A 25259-nucleotide genomic window follows, 5' to 3' on the forward strand; every position below is an offset into this window, starting at 1 on the left:
CGTGCAAGCCGCAGGGTGCTTTTCCCACTCTCGGTGCATCCCCTCGAGACTTCTTCAATTTACCCTCTTCTTTCATTTTAATCCACCTCTCGTCGTGTCGGTGCACCACTCGCGACTCTCCGAATGCATATGCATGTCGTTTCCGTGCGCGCGCGCATATCCGAGCGTAACGTAGTGACAAATCGAAAGAAGACCGTAGGAAGAGCTTCTTCTTTCTCTTTCTCTTCCTTCGACGAGACTCAACCCCGTCCTGACCTTCCGTCTCTATCGCCTTTTCTCTTTCTCCCCTCTCGTCTGGCATAACGCGAGACAAAGTAGCCACTTGCTCCTCGAGACGCTGGCGTATTATAATATCGTTTTTGAAAAGAACCTTGATTTCGACGCAACGTTACGTTCGACGTTTTCTTTATCCGTCCGAAACGCGAACGAAAGCCGAGGATTCGTCTCGTTTATTTATCTCGTATACAGGGCGTATTTAAACACAGACGCCCGAGTATTTTCTCGCACACTCCTTTCCCGTAACAAGTTCGGTGTGTGCTTAGACGAATTGTACGGTAAAGTTTCCAAAGTCGAGAAGAGTACTCAACGTTCGACGTTCGAATTCGACTTTAAAGCGAATAGAGTTACTCGTAGTTTCGAAACGATGCGCAAAACGCATACAACGACAAGAGGAACAAAGCGACGGCGCGTTTCGTTTCGTGCGAAAGTCTCGAGAAGGCGACAGGTGTAGTAGCCAGCTCGCAGCCGTTTACGGTACGTCGAGCGTTTCAGCTCGCAACGCGCGAAGAAAACCATAGATATAACGAGATTCCATAAACTTCGACGTAAGAGTCTTGGGAAATATCTACCGTACTACGAATCGTATTTATGCACGTGATTCCGCGACAAACGACACGCGACATGATTTATACTTGGCGCGTATACCGTGAAATACGACGCTTTTATGGAATTCGTTTCATGGCGTTCCACGCGCTAACGTATCTGCATACGTTTGTGCACGAATGTATACGCACGTTTCGTTTCAATTCCACGAGAGTACCCGAGGAGATTTAATTGTGGCAGGAAAAAGGCTAGAAGAAAATTGCCAGAGCTTCTTTCGCTCTCTCTCTCTCTCTCTCTCTCTCTCTCTCTCTCTCTCTCTCTCTCTCTCCGCGTGTTACTTTAAAAGCTCTTCGCAATTTTAATTCGATTCCACGGCCCTTGTATCTATCCCCCGGACCGCTCTTTGCTTTCCACTTTTTTATTTCATTTTCGTCAAGTATAGGTCTGAAGCTACGTCGCGCCGATCGTCTCGCCTATAACCACTTTTTCCACGATTTAACGCTCTCGTGGAAGAGAGACGGAGAGATGGAATTTGGAATTCGATCGGAATTAGTTGCTCCGAGTAATACGCGCAGGCACCTCGACGAGCCGAACGAGCGTAGGATGGCTTAGATAGTTTCGAAGATAGAAGGACTCTTAATGAGCTCCGACCGAGTATAAAGTTGTAACTTTTATAGCCGCGAAAGACTTAATGAAGTTAATACGAAGATTAGAGTTTTCAGCGCGAGAGAGAACTCTCGGAATAATAATCCGAGATAATGGAAAGAATGCGAATAAATTGGAGGGCTGAAAAGCAGGGATTACCTCGTGAAAATCAAAGTACAACGGTCCCTAGTGGGGATTCGCGTATTAAGATGCTAGACAGGACGGGAAGTAGCTAATCAAAGATTAATCAAAGATCGTCCGACGACAATACAGGACGTGCCAAATATGTCTCGTCCCAACGGTAGCACGTCTCCATCGAGGAATATCGAGTTCGTGCTTGGAATCGTTCGAGTCTATCGTCCTCTCGCGTTAATCGACTCGACGAAATTAATGCGATTAATACGTGTCACCTTTGTAAGATCGGCGGGCTTCCACGTTAAATCCTCTAACCGCTTCGAGGCACACGGAACCGCGCGTAGGTACGCAGGTACGTATGTATATTTTACAATACCGTACGTCTTTCGAGCGCTATGCCCGCGAACCGGTTTCCAATGGCATTTAAACGTCCACGTTCGCGTAACCGTAAATGGTCAGAGATCGCGCGGCTAACAATAAGTTACGACAAATTAACGGTGTGTCTTATCGGGCTTTTTTCGTGCCCCTACGAAACTCCTCGTCCTAGATGCGACGTACGTTAGGAAGCTACGTCTAACAAGCTGCTACAGAAAATTAACGAACGAGATAGGCGTATATCTTTGCGGATAGAAGCGAGCAAGTGTTTCGAGACGAGACGCGATTTCTCTCTTTTCGCCTAGCTGCCGGTGCCACCGTCGCGCTGCTTTCGTTCGACCGTAAATCTCCTCCTCGAAGGATTATTTTTCTCCTTTTTTCTTCTCCTCTTTGCGCAATAAGGACGGGAGAAGGAGAAGGGGAAGGGGAAGGAGAAGAAGACTCGTAAATGGTTCTTTTCGAAACAAAAGCGGTTCATTAGCACGTACGCTCGCTCGTTCCTTGTGATTTACGATGCGCGACGTCCAGCGCGATAAGTAGTTACATCCGACTCTGGACGGACCAGATAAGAGGCCATCCGGGATCCGGTATAATTATATTCTTCCTTCGTTGCGACCGTTCGCGATGAAAACGCGAGGCAACGCGTATTATAAAGGTATCGAGCGTCGCGAGCCGAATGGACGTAAGTCCGAAGCGCGAGGAACGGAGGCAAAAGGAGGATGGAATTTTGTCGCGGGCTCTCCCGCGCGGAGAAGAATCGGGGGAGATGCGTTTTACGCTTCTGAGAGAGTCGTCCGGTTGGATTACGAGGTCGTCCGGTTTCGAATTAAAATGTAATTTTGTGAAAGGCGGCGGCGTAGTATACGCTACGCGATGCTGGTGGTGACGGGCTGCAACGAATGGCACCACACGATGACTGTCGCGACGAAGAAAAGAGCACTAAAAACTGGCTGGCTGCCTGCTGGAAAGGAGTACGGGAGCGGAAAATCTGAAAAGCTCGAGCTCGGGGCTCCGCCGAGGCGAAACGCGCGACTCCGTTCTCTCTCTCTCTCTCTCTCTCTCTCTCTCTCTCTCTCTCTCTCTCTCTCTCTCTGTGCTGTACTCGCCTACCACTCCTCCTCCTCCTGCTCCTACCGCTAGTAAGCCGGCCGTTAATAGCCGAGCGACGATGAATTTTGTTGCTAACTGGATTTCCGCCTTCCGTTTTTCTTATCCGTTCGATCTCGTGGCAAGTCTCGAAATCACCCTGTTCCGTACCTATCTTCTGTGCACGCCGCGAACGAACAGACGTTCGTCTACACGTTTCTAGAAATAACCTCGAGCTCGATTAACGTGATACCGTACGAGATATTGTCCGCTTTAATACAATTAGTTGAAAAACGACGTAATCTTGCGCCATTTCGCGGAATCCGTGGTCTAAAAACGGCTCGCTTCCTATTTCCTGCACGCGTCAAGTCGAAGACGTAACGGCCGTAAAGCGAGCTTCCAGATGAGAATCTTGGACTATACGGGACGGGAAAAAAACGAGACGAAGAAGAGAGACGGAGAGAAAAGAGAACTAGGTCGTTAAACGTTTTTCGATGACACTACATCGCGATCTCTGTCTTCCTCTCTCCGGACCATTCGTTTCTCTTTTTCTCGCACCTCCCTTGGTTTTCCTTCTTTGTCGGCTTTTTGCACGAGTTGGTCGAGCATCGCGCGGTACGGTTAACGATCTTGCGCGATAATTCGCACGACGACGTTCTGCACGCGCGCACAGAGGGAGACGGAGAAAAGAAGAAGGGTATACTCGGGTTCCGTGCGTGCATGCGAGAACCGGAGATAGCCTTCTTTCGGAAAAGGTCGAGGCTATCTTATTAAAGCTGCGGTATATCTTTACGGTGCCTCGAAGCTTTTACCCTCTCCTTTATTCGCGAAAATTTGAATATATATTGATGTTTTAGCATACCAACTCGTACGATCGTTGGAATAATTCGAACGACTTGTTCGTTCTGGAACCGCAAAAACGATACGCTTACGTAACGTAACAAATGTTCCAAAATCGAGCGAGATTGAGATCGAACGAAACGACGTTATTTTTGTTGGCGAGAGACGTTCGTTGCGTCGATAAAAAACGATTCTTGAGGGAGAATCGCCGAGTTATAGCAGGTGCGAGACTTTAAAAGCGTCTAATAGGCGCGCGAAGCATTATAACGCGTCTCGTAGAGTGCTACCAACGCTGGAATGAATTTTTCTTCGCGGTAGGAAGCCACTTGGTTGAAATTTTAAAAGCAATTACCCGCTCTTGAAAGCCGGCGAGAATTCTTGCGAGCGTTTGGACACGCTCTAGCCTTTTCTTTTTTTTTTCTTTCCCTTCTTTTTTCTCGCGTCGTTCAAAGAATAACCGTTCCTTATCTCAGCGCTTGGAAAAGGTAACGAAGGGAGCTCGTTATTCGATCGCGTTTCGTTATTTCGAATACGAGCCGTGCCTTTGGCCGGTTTCGAAGCTCTTTCGATCGACCCAATATCTCCCGTCGTATCGCGCGTCTACGTCGAGTACAAAGCAAATAAAATTTATCCCCTCAAAAGATTCTTGCCGATGCTAGATATTGGACGCGGCTAGACGTTCCCTCTCTCTTTCTCATTTCCAAAATGCGCAATATCGTTTGCACGTGGAATCGACGACAAAGACCGAGAGTACGACGAGGATGCAAAAAGTGTCCTTGAAACTTGCGCGCGTATATGTATATATATATATATATATATATATATACACGTCCGTTTTCTTTGCTCGCGTTGGTACGGATAAACAAGATAATATTGTTCGATTTATCAAGGACGAAGAGACTCGATACCGTCTCTTCACAATGGATAGAAAAATACGGTCGAACCAAAAGGCAACGGCCACGATCGAGCGTAATATCTCGAGGCTGTTCCCCTCGCGAATCGCGAATCAGCGACGGACAAAGTTAAATCCCTAGAATTTCACGAGAGGAGAGGCTTCCCGTTCGACTCTTCCCCAAAGAGTCGGCCCTCCTTCCTTTTTTCTCGTCGATTCGGATCCACGTAAGCGCCGAATCGAACGAATAGCGTGCGTGCTCGTTAGCCGAGTTTCTTTTTTCTTTTGTTCCGTCGTTCGACCGGATGAAGAGAGAAGAGATCTCACGGGGCCTTTCCGCTCGAACGATGTCGTGCGAACGAGCCGTCGTTCGCACCGACGCGTAGCCCCCATCTTTCCGAGAGATTTCAATTTACTCGGCGAAATCGCGACACAGTTTTCACCGAAATGTGCGAGATGTGGAAAAGTGGCGCGCGAGGTTGAGAAAGGTATAAAATTAGAAGCGAGAGCGTAATTAAGAAAGAACCAAAGGGTGATCGATCGTCGGAACGACGGGCCGAACGACGATCTGGGTGGAGCCGTTGCTCGGGAGCGGACGTTTCGAGGACGCGGCCTTAACGCGGCCTTAATGCCTGAGGAGAACGAAGAAAGTCGAGAGAGGGCGATAAGGTGAAAAAGCGCTATGTCGAGTATCCGAGCTATCTCCGCAGACGCAGTAGAGACGAGGGAGCGTGCCGTTAAACGCATTAAAAGCATAAATAAGAATTCCAGAGAGGATCGGGCGACGGGGCGCAGGACGAGGCCGCAAATGGTCCTTTTAACGATACCCAGGTGTGTCTCGGCGCGACGGTACCGGGTACGCCCCGCGCCCCTTCTCACCTTTACCGATTTCGTTGCGAAACCACGAGCGACTCGCCGAAACTACCCATGCCACCCTCCCTCCCTTCCTCTCCACGCAATTATGCTAATGCGTTTCGACTTTCATTCGATTTTACGCTTGTAATTTAATCCTCTTCGCGAGATCGTTCCCCGAATCTTCGACCCGCGAACGTTTCACGTTACTTTCCTCCTTGAGTAATTCGAAAAACCCTTTCCCGATATTTACGAACGAGCCGACGAGAAAGATCGAAAGCAACAACCCCCTACTACGCGTTATTAAGCCCCTCGAGCGAGATTATCGATAGCTCGATGCGGATGCATAACGCGATTTCCTAGATATAAGCTTTCGATCCAATATGTTCCGACGTCGAAATCTGCAAAGTTAAGCGGATTGGAGAGCTCCGAAAGGATTGCCCGCCGTGCCAGATTTCGCCAACTTTTCGGAGCGTGCAATTTGTAATCCGATATATATCGATCGAACGCACGGCGACTACTCCTTTTCTCGTGACTTTGATTTCTATCCTGCCGACGGTCGCAAAGAGCCGCCGCGCGAGAAGAATTCGTTCGAATCTCGCGTTTAATTGCCGCCATTCCTCCTCTCGACGGCGCTCTTTCTCGTCGCGTCTAGTCGGCCTCGCGAAGAAACTTTCCTGTCCACGCGAAAATCTGTGAACAAACTTTCGTGGCTGAAAATAGTTTGGAAAAGTAACGCGACCTTCGCCTCTGATTGCGCTCTCGAAGAGTCTTAATATGGGACGTAAGGAACGAGGCAACCTCTCCCGGATAATTAGTCGTAACTAAACTCGGACAAAAAAAAACTTGGACCCTGATTATCTCGATCGAAGGGTAAGACGCTTTTAAGACTGCCGTTAATCTCGTAAAAACGGTACCCTGACTCGGCAGGACCGTAATTCGAGCTCTCAACGGCAAACAATGCTCGCAAATACCTACGCGTAGGAAAGGGGTACCGTCCTACGTGGATACTCGCTTTATCCTCGGTAATTTCGTATATCCCGAATCAGAGATCGAGGCCACTTTCGATGCGAACGAATTTCACCGTCCGCTTTACGATCTCTTTACATCTCCCTTTAACGTCGTAGCCTCGAACGACCAAGCGCGGCCCTTCCCCACTCCTTATCTCTTTGGCTCGATCGATCGAAGCGAAGATAAAATTTGAAAAAAAAAAAAAAAAAAAAGAAGAAACCGTCACAGAGTTCGATAAGCCATTCGAAGGGCAACGACCTCGATCGGCGCGAAACGACGTTATTATTCGTTATTAAACAGGTAACGGAAGGTCTCGCCGCCGCGACCGAAAAACTAATTCTATCGAAGCTGCGACGACGAGGTGCGAGCTCTCGCTGATTCGAAAACTTTCCTAATCAAGCGTGCAGCTTTCGAAAACTCGGCTTTCGGCGACTCGTCTCTCGCTACGATCACGCGTGTAATTCCTTCGTAAAGTTTCTCGGCCCTTTTACGCGCGTTAACAGGACCCCGTTCGTCGACTACAAAATTGAAAAGAGAAAAAATGGCGTCGCCGTGTTTCGAAATAATAGTGAGCCCTTGGTTCCCCTCTAATAGTCGCGATCTCCTCGTCCCTTCGAGTCGCTCTTTGGCGCTAAAATCTTTGATATCTTTTTAAAGCGTATTGTTTCGAGACTGAAACGAAGGGAAGCATCGGGCTAAAGAGGGCTTTCTCGTAGAGCGCGAGATAAGGCAAAAGGGTAGAAAACGGGGCAAGGCGTTCTTACCTAGCCCCACGGCGGGCGACTCGCTCGCAGATGCGGGATAAGACCCCGATGATTCCGAGGGTGCGTTCGCACCGCACGGAACACGATTACCATGGTTACATTCGTACCTGAGATTTAAGATCAAGAGGGATTTGCCGACAAAGACGTCCTCGAACCGCTTTGGAGTCGGATTACAACGATCGTTACGAACATCCGAGTTTGGAAGAACGTTCGCGAAAATAAAGTTATTTTCGCCAAGCGGTCGAACGGAAAGGAACGCGTTGATGCGGCGACGACGGCGAATAACTCGGGGAAATTGTAGCGCTCTTAGAGTCGATTGGAAAATAAGTAATAAGCGGGAAGAGAGACGCAGCCAGGAGAGAGTGCGAGTGGAGCAAAAATGGAAGCTGAGAAGAAGAGAAAGAAGAACGAATGGATAGATGGCGCGCGTCGAAGTAGAGTACGTACAACCGCGACAAACGCGTATTGTCCCCGACCGTCATTGTCCGCGAGCGTGCAAATCTACGCGAGCTTCCTCCAGGCTCGCGAAACAAAGCTCTTCCGACGGGATCTGCCAACGGAGAATCCGCAATTACGTCAGGGGATTACCGCCGCTCGTTCCTAAGGAGCATTAATCAACGAAGAACTTTCGGGCGGATAGAACGCTGCCGATCGCTAATCGACTCATCGTCACTCGCGTTCTCGATCGACTATAAACGACGACGATTTTAATCGGCCGCCCGAATCGTCGACGCGGATCCTTTCAACGATGTTCCAACGAAACCCCGTCGATCGATTTAGCATATAGACCCGTTGATGCAACCATAGACGGAATAATTACAACGTTTCTCTCCTGCCGTTGCCGCGTAAACGGTCCAACGGCCGAACGTATTTCGCAAAGACATTAATCATTCGGATTCCGAACGTCGCACGACACGCTCAACGAGCAAAAAGGGACGGTGGGTGACATAAATCTCGCGAATCGGCTAAATTTCGCCACCTTTGATATTTATACGGCTCGATTTTTCCTCGATCGAACGACATAATTTACGAATCCGTTACGAGCCACGAACGATATCGACTTTGAACTGGAATGGAGTTTTATAAAGTTAAGACTGCCGAAACGGTTCTTTTTCTTTTTTTTTTTTTTTTTTAACGAATCAAAGATTTTCATTTCTTCGAGTTCCCGAACGCTCGACCCTTTTTCGCAGCAACCTCGTCGATCCTGGTAGACGCGAGTACAATGCGATGACATCCCGGAAACAGATGTCGGATCGACGTGACGTTTTACCCAGGAGCTTCTTTGAACGGCACCTCGTTACTTCCGACATAGAGAGATCACTCATTTCTAAAAGCGATTGAAAAATAACGTGCGTGAATACTAAGTACCGCTCGCTCGATGTGACGTTCGAACGGTTTACGAGCGTATACACGAGCGTATATTTTCAGTGCTGTACGTACGTACGATCGTCATACGAATGACAATAACGACGCGCTATAGCACTGGTCCACCTATCGAAAGGGTTAATATGACCACGCAACCGCAAGACGTTGTAACGTCCTCCGAGTTTACAAGCCGAGCGACGGGAAGGGCCGAACGAACACGGTCATTATGCGGAACGGCGTACGTTATAAGCGTACGTGCACGTCGTCCGTCGACGGACGCAAGGGCTTTTAATGAGTTCCGCCGATTGTTCTCGACGACAACGACACGACGACGACGACGACGACGACGACGACGACGACGACGACGATCGCTGAACCGAGCGAGGGACGAGTAGCGTGGTAAAAGGAAGAGAAAAAAAATCTTTTGAAAATTGAAAAATACATATATTCGTTCATCCATAATAATTAAAAATCGTCCCAGACGGTACAATTAATATCGAATAAATTATCGCGCGAAATGTGTTGCGATTGTAAGGAAAATAACGGAGGAAACCGTAGCGTAAGTAAATCAAACTCGAGAAAGTTTGAGATAGAAGGACAACGCACACAACTTTGTCGTTGAATATTCATCGAATATTACGGAATTGCGTCGAACGTTATCTCCGAGGCAAAGGGTAGAGTCAAAAGACGACTCGAGCCGCGGCGACTTTCGAAGAGTTATTTCGGAAGTGGATCGCTCGACCTTCTTTTTATTATTTCTTTTCTCTCGAGAAGAAGACGAATTTCGTGACGAGCGTGCTGTTTTATGATCTTGCGAGATCGAAATTTCGACGTTTCCAAGAGAAACGAAGTAAAGGAAGAGAGCTCCTCTTAAAGACCGTCGAGAGTACGTCTTAAACGTGCTACGTGAATTTACCGTCGAGATCCTTTCGATGTTCGGAAGGAAAAAACCAGAAGACGACGTGGCTGTCGCGCTCCGTCACGTTCGACTTCTTCTCTCGATGTGACAGACGGAAGAGGAGATCCTAAGATCGTAAAAAAGGAATCTTCGAGAGACGAATTCGAGCTTATATAACTGGTTCTCGTCGAGCTTGGATCGACTCGATATATTTCGATCCATTCAGACTCGTGTATTTCATCGCTTCGCAAGGATCCTTTCAATTTGGATAATCTATACTGTGTACCTATGTATCCACTCGTTCGCAACGAAAGGACGAGCGATCTTAAAGATCGACTGCAATTTTCTACGAATGGTTTTGCGCGAATAACATCGTGGAAATGAAAAGTTAACCGAGTCTGTTTTAGGAATCGTCGTTTGCGAGATGGAAGACGTAGGAGAAGGGAGAGAAAGAGTTCCATAATGCAGAGCACACCGCGTGCCATTTTTCCAGCGCAAAGTGGCTTCTCTCGTGGCTCGGCCAGTCGGGGTTGGCGAACGTGATACGCGAACGACTCTTGCCAAGGAAGAAGGAGCCCGGTCACGTTGGAAATAATGCTGGTAATACCGCCTAAGTATGCGTAAGGATTATTCCCGTGGACGAGAATCGTGTTCTTGTCAAGAGATAGAGAAAGAAATAGAGATGGTACAGCGAGGATGAATCATGCCGGGATTATTACCGACGATTTATACCGTGCGCTATCTATGTCCTACGTCCGTTCCCTAGTGCATTTTTCAACGAGGTAACGACGATCGGGGGACCGACGGACCCGACGTTTCGCGTACCGAACCTCGTCGTCTCTTGACTTTCGAGTACTTGCGCGCGCGCACCTACGTCTCTCTCGTTTCTTACGGCGAACGAGATTACCGATCCGTGCGAAAGCAACGATATTCCCGTTGCTCCTTTACAAGGTCGTCGTGCTGCGCTCGCCGAGCTGCTAAGCGCACCAAATCTCGACTGACCTCGTAAAGGAGGTCGCTCGAGACGAAGCGAAACGTTACTACGAAACGACACGAAGCGTCAAAAGTCTAGCGACTGCCGACGAAAAGAAGAGAAAAGAAAAAGATTCGAGTAACATCGGTGGCGTTGGACTCGCAAGACGTTCGTTCTTAGATCGCGTGGTGCGCGCGCGCGCGCGCGTTTTGAAAGCGGCGCCTTAGAACGCCCGAGGGATTTCGGATGTAAGCTTTAGGGAGCATGCTTCTTTCTTTGTCTCTTTCTCTCTCTCCTATTTTTCCATAGAAACACTATTATCAAACGTCTAGACGACGGAGTCGAGAACACAAAAAGCGTCTGCGTTTCGTGGCCTATCTCTCGATCAATGATACGAGAGAAATCACCGCGAATGAACGTTGCGAGAATAATTTCAACGAAACACGAAATCGTTTCTAATATTTTTTTCGAGAGATTCTTTTCGAACGTCCAACTCGTTGAGTTTCTGGAAATTGTTATTAGAGAAGGAAAAATAATAACTATAGTAGCGCTTCCCTTCGCAAACGAATTTGTTCGATAATTGCAGTCTGGCGAGATAGAAGGGCGCCAAGTTCGAGTGGCAATTAGACGGAATAACTCTCGAGATTTTTTTTTTAATCTTTTTCTTTTTATTCCGCTCGTCTTTCTCGAATCGAAGTTACGATCTCTATGAAAGAGTGGCGACTGTCGACGAGGTGTACGACTCGTAATACCTACGTGTAGATTCGCCGGTAAAGTAAATAGTAGAAATCGCTCGTAGAGTCGTAGCTGGGTAATTAAGCCGATTTATTATTTTAATTGGATCCTCTAATTGCCGGCTTAATTATTCATTGTCGAAAGACCTTCGACGTTTGTGCTTGCGACGAAAGAACCGAGAGAGAGAGAGAGAGAGAGAGCTTGAACTTTCCTATCGATAATCGATATGAGCGTATTCGCACGCGCGCGCATACACACATTCTCCACATACGCGTCGAGCGTTTTCTTTCCATTCTCCGATCGATCGGAAACAGACTCTCCATTGTGCGCCGACTTTACGCGTGGAAAACGGCGCGAGAGCCGTATTAAATCTGCATTCAAAGTCGTACCTCGAGATACATATTCCTACCTACGTATACCTATATTCTCTCAGTATTCTATAGGCATAGATACCAGAAAGACTCGTTGATAATAAGAGACGATGAAAGAGAGAGAGAGAGAGAGAGAATCGATCTTACTTCGTGCCGCGGCCCTTCCTATCAACGCGACGAGTTTTGATAAATCGATGCGAATCGTCGGGATATGCGCGCGCTCCTATGTGTAAGTAGGAAAAAATTCTCCTCCTTCTCCTCCTCGTGCGGGTCTACGACGAGCGCATATTGCGCACACATGGGGCGCGCGCGCAGAGAGTTCGAGACATCCGGTACGATACCCCCGGATTATAATGGCCCTCTAGTTCGACGCATTGTGTTCGAAGTTTACGACATTTCTGATGTCGCGCGTATATCGCCGCTTCACGAGGAGAACTTTGCTTTCGTGTAAATGTGTGTGCGTGCGACGATTAAAACGCGACGCCGACGTGGCGTCTATACGAATAGTAAAGATGTAAACGAATAACAAGCAAGATGGCAAACGATGGTCGAAAGTGCAGACGCGACCCAGACGCTCGTCTCTAGTTCGTGCTTTTGCTTTTTCGCGTCCTTTCGCGATACCTATACCTAGCTACGCTCTCTCTCTCTCTCTCTCTCTCTCTCTCTCTCGCGCGTTTTCGTTCGACCGTTTAAGATCGTAGGTAGTATCGTTTACCAAGGCGCGCTTAAAAACGATCCGTCCATTCTCGATGTAAGATCTTAACGATTTCTCGCCACGGGCAAATCTTGCGACGAGCGAACGCGGCCCGATGAAATTACTTAACAGGATATCCTCCGTGCGCGATCCGTTGCGTGCGTGACGCGAAGCTTTAATAAGTACGCGGATAAATTGTTTTCGTTGCTACACGTAGGAAATACGCGTAGCGATGATATCTCTTACCTACGCTCTTCCCGGTAGATAAATGCGAAAAACTTGGTCGCTCGCGTACGCGCGCGACACGCGATTAATGTATTATTCGCGCATATGCGTCTAACTGTCGGAGATACGTAATACGGAAATATCTATACACGGGCGAGGAATCGGCGCGCATAGGTACGCATCGAAAAGGAAAGTATAGAAACGGCGTAACGATCGTACGAGAAGAAGACGTTTCTGTAATTCACACGCGGCGCCGAGTACTTTTTCATTGGCCTCCCTCAAGAGCGATAAAACTTGAAAGCGAGAGGTTCGCCCCTGTGCTATATATACATGTGTGTGTGTGTGTGTGTGTATATCCGCCAACGGAATATAACAGCCCCCCCAGTCCGGAGTCACGCTCTTTTCGAAACACGAACTCCATATCGAACTTGTCGAGCATGCCGTCGACAGCTCGTCGTTTCTCCGATAACCAACAGCGACCTTTCAAATTCGAGAGCGCACTACCGCTAGAAGGAACGAAAACGATTTAATCGCCAATTTCGTTCATTTCCTTCCACAAAAATTCATTTCGAGTATATTTTTCGAGAAATAACGAACGCTCGTTTATCGCTCGTTTCCTCGAGGTAGGCGTCCTCTGCTATCTTCGTCTATTTCGCTTTTGCCCAATAAAAATGATATCGCATCCTCCGTCGCCTACGTTCGTTCTCAATCGACTTCCTCGTCGTTAGCGTCGTAACGAAAAAGCTGCTTTCGAAAGTATCGTCGCGAAGGTACGCTTTTCTCCGACGTTTTTCGCGATTCGGTTTATAACGTTGGACAGGAGAAACAAATATTTCCGAATATCTCCGTCTTATCGCGATTGTAAACTTTATAACAGGTATCTGCTTCGTACGTGCACACGTATGCACGCGTATCCGTCTGTGTGGTACGTGCGAAGACGACACGCACGCGCACAAACACACATACGTCCCAATGTTTAATTCATGACGATGCATTACTCATTCATCCGTCCTATCATGCGGAAGGTACTTCCGAGAAGAATGCCGTAACAAGTTACCGAAGATTCTCTCTCCCCTCTCTTCGATTTCCTCGTCCAAATCGCACGGTAGGAACTTTCGGATATGAATCGAAAAATCGTCGATGACTCTCGACGGCGGAGAACGCGCTCGTCCCCGACGAAGGGACTCTGCGAACTTTGCCCTTTCCGATGCAGACTCGCTGGACCACCTTTCTCCCCGTCCATCGTTCTCCTCCCGATACTCCCAAGAGTATCCCAAGGAAACGTCGTCGAGCGTTCGCTGTGTCAGTCGCATTCCGCGATTGGTATGCGATCGAAGCAAACGTTTACGTTTGCCGTCGGAGATCGATCGATCGCGATTCGCGACGTTGCTCGAATCCGAGTCGAAAAGAAATGGATTTACATGGCGTGGCTCGTAAATAATATCGATGAGAGAAGCGAAGCAACGGAAGCGAGAAGCCCTCTTCGGGACGACCGATATGTTTCTACCGTTCTGTCCCATTATTAAAGAAGAATGTCGGCTCGCGAGAGTCGATTCGGAGCTCGCGAGCGTAGTACGATTACCTCGACCTCTTCGACCCCGATCTTCGAAGAACGCAATAAGACTCGCTACGATTCGCTCTCGAATCCCTCTCCGACTCTATACGACTGACCAACGCGTTCTACTTCCAGCCGGACAATCGACCCCAATTTCTTGATAGACCTTAGAGCATCGTTAGATACCTCGTCGCGCGTAACGCGTATCCATCGTCCGTGTCACGCGCGAAAAGAATCGTTCGTTTCGCGTCGTTGAGCGAGAGATACGAATTTGCCATTCAACGAAATGAGAAGGAGAAAAAAGAAAGGAAAAGGATCGGAAGGACCGGTCGACTATTAAATTTCGAGTTGGCTGCACCGTAATACTCGACAAAAATCCCGCGAGACCGAGGGATTTAAAGCGACGAGCGAGACGGGAAAATCTGCGCTCGCATACGCATATTACGTAACGTACAAATATCGTCAATTTTCGCGCGGGTAAGTCCAGGCTCGCTTTCTTACACAAAAGGGTGCTGCTGGAAGAGTGGTTTGGGTTTCGGAACGAGGCTTGAAATAAAGCGCCACCCTGTAACGACGTGCACACTCGTGAACTGAATAATTCTCGAGCCCTCCGAACGAGGATGTCGCAGATGCTGCAAATCGATACTCTCATCCCTCCTCCTCCCTCCCTCTCTCTCTCTCACACACACACACTCTCCTTTCCTATTTAGTGCACTTTACGTTTCAACGTCGAGCAGCTCTTCTTTTCCACCTCCATCTCCGCACTTTTTTTTCTCGTCGTTGTTCTCCTTCTCGTAATACGTCGCTCGATAATATACGACCCGATTCGGTGAAAATCCTTTTCCGCGAGTTCCCACGTACCATTCGAAGTTTTCGTAAAGTAGGTAAACGCGATAGGTAGCTCGGAACTTTCGACGAAAGGATCCTACGTTTAGTTCCTTCTTTTTCGCGATCGCACGAAATTGTCGTCATTTTCGAGATTATTTCGCAAACTCGCATCGTTTCCAGCGATGACATCATCGGCAAGGAAAGGGAAACGGTAAACGAAATTTCGTCAAGAAGATGTAAGTTGGAAGATAACGACGTTATTTTCTCGAAAACGCGACGTTCTTCGTGACTTGGTCGAAGACTCCGAATTAACCGATAACGTTCGGTATAACGAGAAGCATTCATATACGCCTCTCTCTCTCTCTCTCTTTATTCCGCCCGTCACGAGCATCTGCGTCGATAATTTATGAGTTACTTCCCCCTCCGTTAGAATTTTATCACCCTTGAATGAAAGTTTCCGCTTTTATCGCCAGCTATCCGAACAATTTCGCGTAAAAATGTAATCTTCGATTTGTCCAAAGAAGCGCGCATCTTTCGCATTCTATCTGCAGACGGACTTTCCTTTCTTTCTCTCTTTCTTTTTTTCGTTTTTTTCTTTCGCACGCTCGGTTCGCGCGCATGGAAACAGCAACGGCACACAACTCGGAGTTGCTTCGTTTTAGTCGCTGTTAGATAGAAATCTCCTCTAGACGCTATCCCAACGCCAGTTGACTCCTCTCGATCTCGATTTCCTTAGACTCCTACGGTTTAACAATTATTATTGTTATTATTATGTTATGTTATCGTATTATCATCGTCGTCGTCGTCGTCGTCGTCGTCATTGCGACCCACGAGCGTACGTATGGCAGACTCTAATAAATATCGTGGTAAAAAAAGGAAGATGACGAAGCTCGGAGCGCTCACGGCTGCTTTCACTCCGCGTGAAAATTATTCACGACTCGTATCAAGAGCGCGTATCTATATCTCTCCTTCTCTCGAGACTCAACTGCGATCTACGATTTTCTTACCGAGATCGCGTTCGGTCCATTACGTTTATTACGCTCCTGCGATCTTTCTCGCGATCCTCGCCGATTTCTAACCGAGCGTTTCTACCGTGGTAAATCTTAAACGAACCGTGAATCATTTTTATCGAACGGACGACGTTTTTCACACGTCGTAGAAAATAAAAAAGTTACATCCACGAGGGCGATCCTCGGGGATCGCAAGTCCAACCGCGTAATCGACGCACCGAAGAACGATTCCAATTCCCGATTGCTTTTCGACCGGATTAACCGTTTTCATCCAACGATCCGAGAATAATGAACGAGACCATGGGCACGTTTCTAGTCAAAGTTTTAATTACCGGATTAGGCTTTGATCGAACGGTCGAGCGAATAAAACGAGAAAGAGGCAGGTTCGATGCCGTCGCGAGAAACGCGTCCGCGGCGAAGGATTTCGAACGAGCAACTTTGATAATAAAGTTGGAAAGGACGATCCGTGTAAAACGATCGATCGAAAATATATCGCGTAATAGATTCGAACGACGGAGAACGACGGAAAACGAATCGGTTCGTCTCGCTCGAACAATTTCTTACTCGTGGCTCGTTCCAACGAAGCCGACCGCGTGAAAGGGCATAAAAAAGCGTAGACGCGTGAGCGTGCCTTTGGCCTCGATGACATAAGCTCCACGCATCACGCGTTACGATGGCTCCCCCTCCGAGTCACGACGCGGGAGCGTAAAATTAACGCCAGGAATAACCGATTCCAACTTGGACCGCCACCAATACAAGCTACTTGGTCGCGCGAGTTCTTGGCCGCGTAAAAAGAGAACCGATCCGTCGGATCGAAAGATTCGAGACGCGGCGCTCGATTAAAAAATCAAGTTTCCAGCGACGCGATAAGAGGAGCCTACGCGACCCAGACGCGAAGGTAGAAAAGGCTACAAGGGGAACCTTGGGAGTAAACTATCCATGGAAAGGCGAATTTCGTGACTGGACTACTTTGGCACATCGAATTTCCTTCCTAAAAGGGATAGAATTTTCTCAGCCGAGAGGAAGCAATATCTTCCTCCTCCTTGTTCGCCTCGTCAAAGGCTAAAGGGAGATAGAAGTAGAGAGAGAGAGAAAGAGAGAGAGAATATAAGGCATTACGCAGCCAAGTAGACGACCCCTAGCTACTCGAAGGTCCTTCGTTATTGCGGACATTTTGCCGGCCCTACTTTTTCTACGCGATTTTCCACGCTACGTCTGTAACGAGACAGACCTTTCCGCGTTACTTTTCGACCGTGCAGAACGTTTTCCCTTGATGAAACTTTTTATTCGAGCATATCCGCGCGCTAAAGTTTCGCAAATTTGTTCCCAATCGCGTAGAACGTTCGAAAGCCAAATCGTCGCGAAAAGATGGTCGTCGTCTGCGCGATGGTCCAAAAAAATGGCATTTTTCTATCCGTCGGTCGCGGCACTATTCGTTCCATCCGCGATATACGTAGATTTATCCGATGTATACGCGTGTTTTTTCAAACTAAACGCGAATATCTTTCCTGGAATTTCACGATTTTATTCGCGGCGCGTCCGATCGTTCGCGATCGATCGCGACTAGCTCTCGTCCACGGAGATAAAAGAGAATAAGGTATTTTTTTATGATAGAACATAAAAATACATCAATAACGTCCAGAGCGAACGTGCACTCGATATAACGTCACGCGTGGACACGAAAGAACTAAATGAAAAAGGAGGGAAAGGAAGGAAAACAATAGAACCATCCATCTCGCGAACGAGCTTCGAAGGGTATTTGCGCGAGAGATTATTTGCTCCGGTGCTTTCGTGTTTTTCGTAAAGCAAATATAGACCAGGATGCCGTGACGGTCGGCTCACTTTCTCTCGATGTGCATCCAAATGCATTTTTACCCTCGCCATATCCGACTCGGTGCGTATTGTCGGACGATTTTCGCTGGTTCTACGTATAACGAAGCGCGTTAAAATTTTCAGCACGACTCGTCGTACTCGGCGTATGACGGGCGTACTCGACAAAGCGCGCTTTATTGAATTTCGCGCTAGAAACGCTGCGTGTGCGTGTGTGCGTTGCGTGCCGACTCTACTAAAAAATCATAAACGAAATATAATTTTATGGCGCTCTTACGCGCGAGTTATTTTTCCGATCGAATCGTACGCGAGTTCTCGGCGACCCGATCGATTCCCTTTTCTTTCCTTTTTTTTTTTGTTTTTTATTTTGTCTTTATTTCATCCATTTCTCCGACAAAAATGGCCGGAGCAAATACGCGATCGAACGAATAGCGGGATATCGTTTGTCACGATAAGATTTCGAAAGGATCGTCTTCCACGGACCCGAAGTACGATCGCGATGGGCGTTGTACTCGAAATTACGAGCTCGTCCGACGATTTATGACGCCGTTCGGATATATAATGCCAGCCCGACGCGAGACGCTCTCCTTCTCCATTGCTTTTCCGATATTTCCTTAATTCCCAACGTTCTCGGAGTTGCCGCTTAACGAGCGTTTATCGATGCAACGTTACTCTATTAACCCAAATACTTTGGCGAGACTATACCAAGTAGGTGCCTGTACAGGAAGCGTAGACGAAGCAACGTCGGTGGAGATTGAATGATAAAAAAAAAAAGAACAGAAAGAAAAGAAAAAAGAAAAGGAAAAAAGAAACGTCGACCCAGAAGATACCCAAGAAGGGCGTCCGGCTCGCTCCGTGCTAGCGTATGCTAGACTACGCGCGAGGAGACAAGTTCTAGTCGATTCGCGAACGATAGAGTTAGCGGAGCCCAGGTTATTGACATTGAAGGAAGCGGATCGATACTCAGCGTCTCAATGTCTGCTCACGGAAGTAGAATACTGATTGCTAGCATAAAGCCCATTGTGTCGGGCGCGCCTCGTTAAATATGGAGTATGGAGGCTCGAACCGAAGGAGAGAAGAGGAAGAAGGGCGTAGAAGGGTGTGGTGGGTGTCCGTCGTTTCGCCTTGGAAACACGTAATGCAGCCCGAGGAGAAGGCAGAGCCAAAGCGTCCAAAGCTTTGAACGAGCAAAGCGAGTGCTTACGTCTCTCTCTCTCTCTCTCTCTCTCTCTCTGTCCCTCTCCCCTCGCTCTTCCAGCGTCTGTGCGCGTACTCGAGGGTTCCCTCTCGTTATCGACTCGCAAGCTCTCCTTTCTCTCGCGTCCTCGCAAAGCACGACGACTGCTCCGTCACCTCGGAGTCCTAAGACCCGCATCCACGGTCCCTACGCAAACCGAATTCCCTTCGACTCGGCGACGAAAACTCTCGCGAGCGAAAGTCGATGGAGAGCGGGCGAGCAAGGCTCGTCTTGGCCCGAGACACGTTCGGAAGCTACACGTTCGCGTAATCGTTTTATCTTCCGACGACGAGCTGCAATAACAAAGCTGCGAAACGTCTTCGATCGACGCTCCCCCGATGCGACTGCTACTTGATAATGGATAACGAAAGTAAACCTCCCGCTTGTTTTCACGTCGAGCTTGTAAAAGCGAGATATCGCGATTCTTTTTTCCGCTCTTATATTCCTCGCATTCGACTCGATAAATACGATCGTAAAGATGGAGGAAGAACGAACGTAAGATAGGATTATCTCCTAGTATCGTCGATTACATCATCCAGTTTCTATCCTATAAATACAGTTTCGCGAAAAGCGAGATACGACGCGTACGTTTCTATTCCGATCGACGCGAGATATCGACGTGTCTACGACGGGTCGCCTTCCTTCGTAGCCTCTTACGTAGGCCTATACAGCGTGGTTTCCGTCCTAGCTGTATTCTGGAACGAAACGAACGTAGTAGTTTCAGCGAGCGTTCGATGACTCTTGCCGCGCGACCGGGAGACGGAGGGAAGAGGGATCAAGCGCGACTTAATTTACAGCGATCGCGAACGTAAACGCGCTAGGCCGATTCCGCGAAATCGAACGATTATCTACGCCTCGACGGCGCGCTCGCCAGAAACTCCGAGCGAATATATATCGAGAGAAACGTTTCCACGTGATAAATTACGAGCCTTCGTATCTTCCTTTGTCTCGTCCGATCCGCGTGGCGCGTCCACCAACGAGAACGACGAGCGCGAAAGGAAGAAGGGAGGAAGAAAGAAAAGAGCCGCTTTCCACGTAGATCGAAGATCCATAGGAAAGCTCGAAAGGTAACGGATCCGCGACGATGCGACATCGAGTCGTACTCGATGAATCTCTTTCGACCGAAAATAATATCCGCCGTCTCGCTTTCGCCTGCTTCGACGTTCTCTCGCGTCCAGAGACATCGGTGTCCACGGTGTCGAGAGAACCGTCGGAGTGGCTCTAAACGAAACTCTTTATTCTCTCCTCGACAAAGTCGATGATTACGAATCGATCGACGATCGGAATGGAGGCGGCAAAATCGAGGGTCACGCGCTAAATAACGGAGGTACGCTAGGTAAAACCATGCGTCGAGTGTGAGAAGAGGAGGCGAAGCACGTCCTCGTTACGGAAGTCGTCGCCGAGTATATTTACTCGACCGAATGGCACGGTGCGCGCGCGGTACGCGTCGCTTCTCGCTCTTTCGTCCGCAGTCTGCGCTCGCGATTGCAGCTGCAACGCTCGAGACTGCGCTCTCCTTCTTCGCTTCTACGAGGAGAGGGCGGGGGGGGGGGGTTGGGCAGACGCTCGAGAGAGCGCTTACGCACTCTCACCGCGCGTGCCAATATTAAATTCGACCGAATCCCGGCCTCGCGTCTCCTCCCTCTCGTCCCGCGTCTAGCCGCGAAAACGAAACGCTTCCCTAAGCGTTTCAGGGTCGCGCGTCTACGGGGAATAGCCGCTTTGAAAGTAGGATCGTTCGAGAATGACATTTTTCTCGGAAATCGACGACCCTCGGGGAATCGCTATCGAGGAGAGTTGGCGCGAACTAATTTCCGACGCTGCGCGCATCGGACAAGCGGCGTATCCCTTCCTAGCAGAAACTCGCTTTTCCCGCCGATGGAAAGACGAATGCGAAAGAGTAGCAGCTGGGTCAGTGACGTCACTACCTGTCTCGCAGCTCGACTCAGCTCGGCTCGGCTCGGCTCGGCTCAGCCGTGGGGTATGGGTCAGCTTCGCCGACCACGCCGAACGCGTATCCGACCGGGCTTCCTTCTCGCTCTCTCGCTCGCACACGCGCGCACACGTACACCCTACTTGGCCGTTCCGCTGTACCTGCATCTCCGTCTATTCGAAGTTTATGGATCGTCGGTGCACGCGGTGCATTCTCACGAACCTGTTTCGTAACAAAACACCGACGGTCCGATATCTCGGTCGCGCGAGCTCCAAGATTCCACGAGCTTATCGAAGTACTCTTCTCGTCCGTCCGTCCGTCCGTCCCGGTCTCCGTCCATTCGAGCGATCGATACTCTCTTCTTTCCCTCTTCCATCGCTTTTTTCTCAAAGATCGGCGCGCACACGTTCGCGCGAAAAAAAGGAACGTCGTCGGTCGGTGCGTACGACGAGCTTCTTGCCCTCGAATTACGTGATCCGTTTTCGCGAACACGCGTAGTAGTATACGCGAGGCTAAGATCGACTGGAGAAAGAATAGCGTGCTCTCGCACCAACGTCGATCCCGGCGGACGCTCGAACGAGACGTTCGAGGCAGAAATGGCTAATTAGCCGACGATAAATTCTGGTTACGCTCGGCGACTTTACGTCACGCGCGAGACGAATTACCGCGACGTTAAGACGACGGATCGAAATCCAACGAGCGACCATACGTCCGCAGAAATTTCGATCGATCGATCGTTCCTCTTGCGTTGAAAATCAATTAGGATCAGAACGCGTCGCGTCGACGACATCGAAATCGTAAATTTGGAGGAAAAGTAGCAACGAAACGAATTCGTCGTACGTTTCGATCGCGCAACCGATACACGTATTCGCGCTACGTTCGCGATTACGTGGACGATCGTGTACGGGTAATGAGCGGGAATAACGAAGACGATATCGAAGAGTAAAAGACCCTGTTACTTCCGGGTTGCGTCTCGTTACGCGCGTACTAAAAAATAAAAATTGTTCGATCGCGCGAGCCTTCGGCCATATTTAAAAGTCGACGATCGAGGACGAAACGTCTCGATGAAAACGTCTGTATCGACGGACGCGTAATCGAATCGATCGTGGTTCGCTTTCGAAAACGAACGCGTCGGTCGCAAACGCACGTACGAGTAGAAAATATAATCGTAACGTACCTTATATATCGTTCGTAATTTTCGATGTACCGTATAATTTCAAGTGCAACTTGCTGGGAAGCGTCTAATAACGATGATTACTCGCGGATAGAGAACTACTTGCGTGTTTCGTTCGACGATAGGCGGACGAGAGGGAGCGTTGTATCGTTCGAACGCACTGGCGATCGTTAACGACGACGCAACGCGTCCATAACCTATAATACTATCGAATTCGTTCGTACCAGTGCCGTTCTTCGTACTCGAGATACGTTATGCACAGGATGTATGCGGTTACGCTTCCGTTAGCCTAACCTAAAAGAAACAAATTTTGACCGCGTAGCATTTTTTGTTCGAAAAGTCCCAGGACGAAGGCGAATATTCGATTGAACGAGCTCGACTCGAAGGATAGCACTTTGGATCGACTGCTGACTGACTGACTGACTGACTGACTGACTGACTGACTGACTGACTGACTGACTGACAGGAAGAAGAGAAAGGAAAGCGAACTTGCCTGCTCTCTCTCTCTCTCTCGCGAGAGTTATTTCGATAATCGAAGTTCGAGAAGTACGTTTAAGAGAGAAAGAGATGAGAGATAGCATATGCGTGCGTGCGTGCGCGCGCGCGCGCGCTCGTATGCGAGAAAGAAAGAACCGGTAAAGAGAACCAGTTTTCCGTTTCTTGCTTACGGAAATACGCTTCGATGTATCTGCCATCGTTACGAACAAACGCTTCGATCATTACCAGCAATAATACGATAGAAGGATTTCATCGACTTACGCTACAGGCTGTGCTCTCGATCGATACGACGTATCGCTCTCTCTCTCTCTCTCGCCCCCCGCTTATTCCCCTCTATCCACTGTTCTTTTTTCCGTCTCTTCTTCGTTCCCTAACCCCGCTCTGTCCCTTTGTTCCGTCGCGCTGGGCTACTAGAGAAAAGAGATAAAATGACGCGTACGTAGAGAGAAAGAGTACCAACGGAAATTCGAGTCAACGTTCAGAAAAAGGAAGATAAAAAAGAAGACATTTACTTTGCGAGTAAAGCAATCTTTCTTCTCTTTGGGCAGAGAGCAGAACCGCCACGTATTCCGCGAAACGAGGGAAGGAAGGTCGGGCACAAAAGCGAGAAAAAGGAAAAAAGGGAACGAACGGAACACAAGACGCGCGCGCGTTCTGTGGCGCTCTCTCTCTCTCTCTCTCTCTCTCTCTCTCTCGCTCGCTCTTCTCTACGCGTGTGTATACGCGTACGTATACGTACAGAGAGATATTTCTCTGGCGTCGGAGTAAAGCGTATATTTTTGTCCGGATTCTTTTCTTACCAAGGAAGAAGGAGATAAATATCGATGCTGGATCGATTTATAACTGGTCGTTGTCGGAAGAGGAACGGTCCATCCTCGGTCCGATCGATTCGCACAGACTTACGATAGGTACGCGTAATGGCGCCGTAAACAAAGAGAGAATGGACACTCCTCTTTGGGGAAACGCAAGCACGACGGCGACAACGACGACGAAGCCCGTCGACGCGACGGTGATGACGCTCGATGACGGGAAAGACTCGAGAACAAGTACGACGCAGTCCGCGAACGTCGCTCGACTGAGGCGCCGGCGTGTTTACTCCCCTCTCCGCGGCACCGCTCTCGAGCGCTCGCCCCCACCAGAGGCGCGCGCGCCGGCAGTCCTCCTCGTTGCCCCTTCGATCGCGCCTATCTCCATCCCCCCTCCTTTTCGAGCCGCCGCCGCCACCGCCGCCCCCCACTTCGCTCGGACCGCTCCTGCCGCGTCTCCTAGCTGCTCCTAGCAGCTGGTACCACCTACGGCGGCCGGGTCTCGACTGTCCTACCGTCGCCTCCGTCTTCTCCTACTTTTTTCTCCCTTCGTATTTTTCGAGGACCGAGACTGGAGGTAAGAGTACGTTCTCCGTACTCCCTTAAACGCATCGCGGACTAGTCGATCGGCTTTCGATAATTCTCTTTATCGGTTTACGAGACGTCGTACGCTCGGCCTAACGGTCTCGAACGTCGATCCTATCCGATCCGTACGTAGTAGGTAGGTATCTTTTTCTCCTTATCCATCTCATCGGTTAAGTCATCTCCCAGTGCGAGCGTAGGCCGATAAATCGCGCTTAAATTCGAGGGCCGCACGAGTATCTCGCGGAGGATGACGCGCGCCTCTTCGAGGGTAAAGAAACTCTTGCTCTTTCGTCGCACGTAACCGCTAACGTTTCTAGCGGTGGATAGGATCCGAGTAAAACGCGAAACGCTCGAAAAATCCGAAAAAGTATACCTCGAGTCCAAGCGACCCTTTTCTCTCTGCTCGGCCGAATCGAAAGTGCTCGAGCGCAAGGCCGATCGAAGGCATCTCTCGACGGTCCGTTAATGGTCACCCCGAAGAAACGAGAGATCTCGTTTAAACGAAGACGTCGTTGCGATCGCTATCGCGAAATCGCTCTCCTTTTACCTCTACCTCGGTTCCCTTTCTGCCAACAAATTTCTACTAGTCGATTCTCCAACGAGCCGATTAATCGTTATCTGGACGCTAATAGAGCGGATCTACTTTGTTCCGAGACACCTCTTTACCTCCATCCGCAGCCGGGGCAGCTCCGTCGCTCTCGCCTCCTTTCGTTTATTACGATGAGTCACAAACTGGTTCCGCCTTACGCCGCAACGAATTTTAAACCGACGATCTGCATAATTTCTCAATTACGACGATATTAGACGAGGAGATCGATGATGAGTCCTCCTATCGGTGATACGCTAAAAATAGAATCGAACGACGCGCGAACGTTCTATTCTCGTGCATCCTTGCGTAAACTCGAAGCCACGTTTCGCGTTTCGCTCTCGGACTCTCGTCCGCGCTTTCCTCCCTTTTTATGCCGCGCGTAACGACAGGACGAATTTTCCGAAGCTACGAGAAGTTACCATGGAAAATGCTCGACGTATGGCGACGTTTCTCGCATCCCGAATGACGCAAGACCCGTGATTAACGAGGTTAAAGCTCTACCTCGTTAACGGTGCTACCGGATCGACCTTT

At 49.0% G+C, this 25259-nt stretch overlaps 1 protein-coding gene across 6 annotated transcripts in view; it reads right to left on the reverse strand.

The window, feature by feature from the left end:
• Window positions 1-23838, reverse strand: part of LOC122627793 (ankyrin repeat domain-containing protein 50-like) — a 45205-nt gene extending 21367 nt beyond the window's left edge. For 4 of the 6 annotated variants that reach the window (XR_006326928.1, XR_006326927.1, XR_006326926.1 and 1 more), the window contains exon 1: window positions 23549-23838. The gene's annotated coding sequence lies outside the window, so the exon portion shown is untranslated. The remainder of the gene's footprint in view (window positions 1-23548) is intronic. The other 2 variants (XM_043809336.1, XM_043809334.1) reach the window with 1 other exon arrangement.
• Between the last annotated feature and the right edge of the window lie 1421 nt (window positions 23839-25259).

Source organism: Vespula pensylvanica, chromosome 3 (assembly GCF_014466175.1).
Source record: "Vespula pensylvanica isolate Volc-1 chromosome 3, ASM1446617v1, whole genome shotgun sequence".
In the NCBI taxonomy this organism is placed as follows: Eukaryota; Metazoa; Arthropoda; class Insecta; order Hymenoptera; family Vespidae; genus Vespula; species Vespula pensylvanica.